Source organism: Nelumbo lutea, chromosome 1 (genome assembly GCF_056320005.1).
Source record: "Nelumbo lutea isolate HS-2025 chromosome 1, American lotus-T2T, whole genome shotgun sequence".
Classification (NCBI taxonomy): domain Eukaryota; kingdom Viridiplantae; phylum Streptophyta; class Magnoliopsida; order Proteales; family Nelumbonaceae; genus Nelumbo; species Nelumbo lutea.
In genome coordinates, this window is record NC_142684.1 from 181,272,750 (window position 1) to 181,278,777 (window position 6,028).

At 30.2% G+C, this 6,028-nt stretch overlaps 1 long non-coding RNA gene across 1 annotated transcript; it reads left to right on the top strand.

Annotated features, from left to right (window-relative positions):
• The first annotated feature begins 943 nt into the window (after nucleotides 1-943).
• On the top strand, nucleotides 944-1,852 carry LOC148879616 (uncharacterized). Its single transcript, XR_016104298.1, has 2 exons — nucleotides 944-1,173; nucleotides 1,254-1,852. It is a non-coding gene; the product is annotated as an uncharacterized LOC148879616 (long non-coding RNA).
• The last annotated feature ends 4,176 nt before the right edge of the window (nucleotides 1,853-6,028 follow it).

The following is a 6,028-nucleotide window of genomic DNA, read 5'->3' on the forward strand; positions in this document are numbered from 1 at the left end:
CGCTGCATTTGGAAACATGCAAATATGTAGATTGTAAAAGGGTTCATATAAATTGCAAAATTGGGTTAGTTTTGCACTGACAAATTTACCGTCTTACCAAACAGATTTTTAGCTGTAATGGATGCAAACATGAATTCCAATAAAGCATATGCCTTTTTTTTTTATCAAAAGCCCACTTGAGTGCAAACTTACTTTTTTTTTATTGATGTACTTTTACATCTTATTTTCAATGTAGATATGCATTGGTCTGTCATTTATCAATGCATAAAATGAACCAGAGTGCAAAAGTAAACCCTGAATTGGGATTTACACTATTTGCGTCATTTCCAAATGCAGTCTAAAGAAACAAAAAAAAAAAAAAAAGGTCAAGTAACAAAGACAAATGGTATTATAATAATCTCTTCCTCTGTGCATTTGAGACATAATAGTTATAATCAGAAGGATGCCAAATAACTCTTATAATGACAAAACTATGTTACAAGTGAACTTAGGCAATGTTTGGAAGTGTTTATTTAGATTATTAAGCACTATTGGTGTTTGAAAAATAAATCCGAGATAAGTGCTTATTTTAAAAATAAGGATTTATTTTAAGTCTAAATTTTCAGATTTTCTTAAGTATTTATATAATAAGCAGTTATTCAAAATTTTTCCTAATTATTCAATTTTTTTTCTTTCAAAATTAAAATAGGGAAAATTCTCATAAGTACCCTTGTACTTTAGGCTTAGTGTCCATTTAGTGTCCAAACTTTAAAACACTACAATTTAATACCGGAATTTTCAATTTGTGACAAATCAATATCTGGCATTAACTCACCGTCACTCAGAACCATCACGTGAGGTGAGGTGCAATTTATATGTTTTCATAATGTCAAAATTAACCTCTATGATAATTTTCAGACCATTTTACCCTTTTCTCTTATTTTTGTTCCCTTTTCCCCTTTCTCTTCGATCTAGGTTGAAGAAGGATCAAGAGAAGTGGTAAGTGCAGCCCTTCATTCCGAACACAGTGTTCATAGGTGGTAAGCGTAGCCTTTGATTCCGACCTCCACGGTAATTTTCTGACCTCCTGCTCTTGCTCGCGTAGGTGGTAAGCTTCGATCAACTCCAACTGAAGGAACATAGACGAGAGGAGAGGAGACTGTTCACGCGCAGGTTGAATGAACGTCAAAGAAGGTGGTAAGCTTTAAACTCCTAACGTCTGATCAGTTTCAAATTAGCTATCGTGCTAGAGTGGCTGAGTGGCTGCCTGTCAGGTCGTCCGTTAGGAGAGAGCGCAAGGTCCAATTCTGAGAATTGATGAGGGTGAGGAGCTTGCCGACTTTTGGGATGCTCTAGCTAGTGCTCCGCTTCTTAGTGATGATATTGACAAAGTGGCCGGCAAACTCGATTTTTCTGCCGGTAAAGATCAGGTTGCAGCGGCAATTCGTCTTGGGGTTGGTGGGAAGAAGGTGGATGAATATGATTTGGACTACGAGATTTTCCAGAAGGCGCTTTCGGGTGATGTGGTTATATAGAGAAAAATAACCTAATTTTTCAGGTTGAAAAAGTCCCTTTCCCTAATTTTCTTCCTCTTCTTTTCATTTGATTTGTTTGGAGGGGCAAGGTGGCTGTTTATGAAGTATATATGTAGGAAAATAAATGGATGCGCAGCAAGGAAATGGATGGGGATTGGTACATTGTCTAGGAAGAAATGGATGTCCAGCAATAAATGTCTCTGCTTTTTGTCTGATCAGTGCTGGCCATTGGTACGTTGCCCAGCAAAAAATGGATGTGGATTGGGAAATTTTGATTTTTTGACAAATGGTTATGAAAGTATATATGGAAAGAAAGTGTGAATTAAGGCTCTCCATCACTTCGAAACGGTCTCACCTGTGTCTCTGTAATTCGATCAGTTTGTTTAATCAGATTCATCTGGAGCTCTCTACAGAAGCTACAACTAACAAGTTAACATAAACAACTTGGCCAAACCCAGTAGTTGCACAGCTGGACCTTGAACCCTCTAAGAAAAACCAAATTTTTCCGGAGGCATCAGAGATGGTGGGACCAAAAGGTTCAGTAGCTTGACCTTGAACCCTCTAAGAAAAACCAAATTTTGCCGAAGGCATCAGAGATGGTGGGACCAAAAGGTTCAGTAGCAGTAGGTTCAGGCTGATCAGAAAATCCCTAAAAATCTTGCATTAAAATCAACCAGAAGTCAATGTAATATAAATGCAGTAAAAAAGCATAGAGAATAATAGAAAAAAAGCAAAAAAAAAAAAATCCCTGGTCGTCTCTTCCGGCACCGGCAGCAAGGGGTCTTCTTCTCTGGCAACGGTTAAGTTAGAAAAAGGGGTACCATTATCAGATGTGATTTCTTCCGGCAATTTCTTCCACAATACACGGAGCATATCTTTGTACGACGCTGTCTGGTTTGTCACTCGTCGATTTCAACTATTCCGGCGTCGCATTCCTCTTGACATTACCGAGGTGTGGAACTGGTTTATTCGGAACTTCAGGTAATAGAGTGGGTGAACAATGGTTCCCACGGATTATTGGTGGGGTCATTTTCATCATTTCAAAAAATATTTCATACATTGGTCGAACCGCAGGTGGGTAATTATATCTTTTTGCATTTTGACTGACGGTGAGTTGACGCCGGGCACTGGGTTGTCGCAAGTTCGGTAATAAATTATCACGTTTTAAAGTTAAATTTTATAAAAGTGCTTTTATGAAATACCACTTATAACATTATCAGGAATTTTTCCTTTAAAATACCACTTATAACATTATCCTTAGTTAAATTTTATAAAAATGCTTTTATGAAATAACATTTTTATAAAAGTATTTTTATGAAAGCACTTTTAAGAAGGTACTTTTAAGAAAATATCATTATGAAAACACTTTTATGAAAGCACTCTATAAAAGTGATTTATAGAAGTACTTCTACAAAAGTACTTTAAAGTAAAAATACTCACAAAAGTGCTTTTGTAAGGGTATTTTCTTAAAAGTGCTTTTATAAAAGTACTTTTATAAAAATGCTTTTGTAAAAGTGCTTTCATAGAAGTGTTTTTATAAAAGTGCTTTCAAATGGTATATTTTAAAAATTTGAAAGAAAATGAATGTCAGAATAGTCATAAATGCTTATTTAAGTGCTTATTTTAAAGTTGGGTGCCAAATGCAAATAAGTGTTTATTCGAATAAGCACTTGTTTTTAAGCACTTATTCAATAAGCGCTTATTTTTAACTTAAAGCACTCCCAAACATGGCCTTACGAGGCTAAAGGTGAAGGTGAAGCAATGTCGAAGAGGAGACATGCAAACCTCCTAACGTATGCATGTAATAATTTTTTAGTGTTAATATATATACACACACTAGCGGGGACCTTTGTGATGCATAGGATTTATTAATCGAAAGCTAAATAATAAAAAGGGTCATATACTAAAATACCCCTTATAGTTTCATAGATTTACTAAAATTACCCTATAATTAGCATTTTACTAAAACACCACTTATTATTTGCAATCTATTTAATCAATCTTCTATCATATGACAGTGGAAAATGACAACGTTGATCCTAATGTTCATTTAAATAAATTTAATCAAAATAAAATAAAAATAAAAATACTATTTTTGCCCTTAATAAGACATGGGCAACTACTCTATTGGCTATATTTGGTCAATTTTGTTTTCTGTACAAAAAAGTGTTAAAGTGTATTTTTAGAATAAAAAAACATGGGCCTAATGGCAAAACAAATACTCCTTAATGAACGGTTGATTAAGTAAATAAGTTGTAAAATATATCGGATGTTTTAGTAAAATGAAAACTATAAGATAGGTTTAAGTAAATATGTAAAACTATAAGGTGTGTTATAGTAAATGACCTTAATAGAAATATATAAGAGTATACAATTGTTTTATGTTTTCAACTTTTTAAATAATTATTAACTATTCATATTTTTATACTATTTTTAATAAATTTTTTATAATACAAAAATAACAACAATTAATTTTAGTTTGGTATTCATAAAACTAATGAAATTGACCAACCCGATCAACTTGACCCGAGTTGGTCAATTTCTAGTATTTTAGGTTGGCTTTGGTTTAAAAAATTTTCAATTGGAACAAGTTGGATCAGTTTCACTTTAGCCATTTGTAAACCAGCCAAAATCGAATCACCTAACCATGGATATATATTAATATTTTATATTTTAAATATAATTCTTAATATGAAAAAGTGGAAAATTTCTCATATTTCTTAATCTAAAATGTTTTATATCATAGATCTAATTTTTAAATTTATTTTTTAATAATTGTACTTTAATTTTTAAGTTTAAATCTTTTGAACCGATTAACCAAACTAAAAAAATTGACCCAAACCGATACAACTTGAGTGGATCAATTTTTACAAAAGGTCAATCGGTTTTAGCTGACCAACTCCCCAACCTGACCAGGTTATTTGGTTGGCCAAATAGCCTAAACCAAACTGAACCAACTCATGAACACTCATAATTTTAACTAAATTAATAGTCTCATCTCTGATAAATAATAATAGTTTAATCTCTAATAATTATTAAAAATTTATAGCAAAAATACACAATTATTGGAAATATATTGGTAATGAAAAAATACAATAAGTAGTAAAAATGTATTAACTTAGTCAATAAATAGTATAATCTCAAATAATAGTTTAATCTCTAATAAATATTAATCAATAAGTTATAACAAAAATACAATAAACATGGTTTTCAAAACCTGACCAGACTGGACGGTCAGGCTGGAAAAACCAGGAACCAGTCCGTTTTACCCCAAAACCGTTAATTTGCCCAAAAACATTGATTTGGTCATCATTGACCCGAGCATTCGAACCATTCAGCGATTTTGGTCATTTTTTTTTATTTTTTTAACTGTTTTGTCAACACGGGCCATCCGTTCGATTTGAATGGTCATACTATTTGACCCAGGAACCAGACCTCTAACCAGTTCATTGTCTGGTTCAGTTTTAAAAACCTTGACAATAAATACAATGAGTACAATAAATTAAATTTAAAAATTTCAATAATAGTAGTTTAATCTCTAATAATTATTGAAAGTTTTCTATTAAATAACAAAACAAGACAAATTTATGCATAATCTTTGAAAATGCATTTATCACAAAATATAATAAATAATTACTAAAATACAATAAATCTTAATTTTAGTATATATAATTATATAATAAATACAAATTAAGAGTTTAAAACTATTATTAACAAATATTAATTTTTTGAAAGTTACTTTCTCGAATTATTACTTGATATAAGTGAAATTAGTTATTTATAATATTATGTAAAAATATTAAATTATTATTAAATTCAATATTATGTTATAATTAATTTTCTACTTTTAATATATTTTTTTAATTTATTACATAATTTCTTTACTTTAACTATTTAAAACCAATTGAGCAAACCAAAAATCAACCCAAACCAATACAACCTAATTAGTTGGTTTTCACTAATGGTCAGTAGATTCCGGGTAACCAACTCCCCAACTTGACCATGCCGATTTGGTTGGCCAAATAACCTACAACCAAACTAAACCAGGCCATGATCAACACCCCTAATTTCATATAAATTAATATTTTAATCTTTAATAAATAAATGTAGTTTAATCTCTAATAATTATTAAAATTCTCTAGCAAAGATACACAATTATTGAAAATATATTATCATAAATAACTAATAAAATTAAAATAACTACAATAGTTACAAAAATACAAAAAATACTAAAAAATATATTAATCTAATCGATAAATATTGCAATCTCAATTAATAATTTAATCTCTAATAAATATCAATGAATAAATTACAACAAAAGTACAATAAATACGATACGTATAATAAATTAACTTTAAAAAGTTAAATAATAGTAATTTAACATCCAATAATTATTAAATTTTTTTGTTAAATAACAAAACAAATATATATTTATACATAATTATTGAAAATATATTTATAATAAGAAACTATAAATAATTGTTGAAAATACAATAATTATTAATTTTAGTATA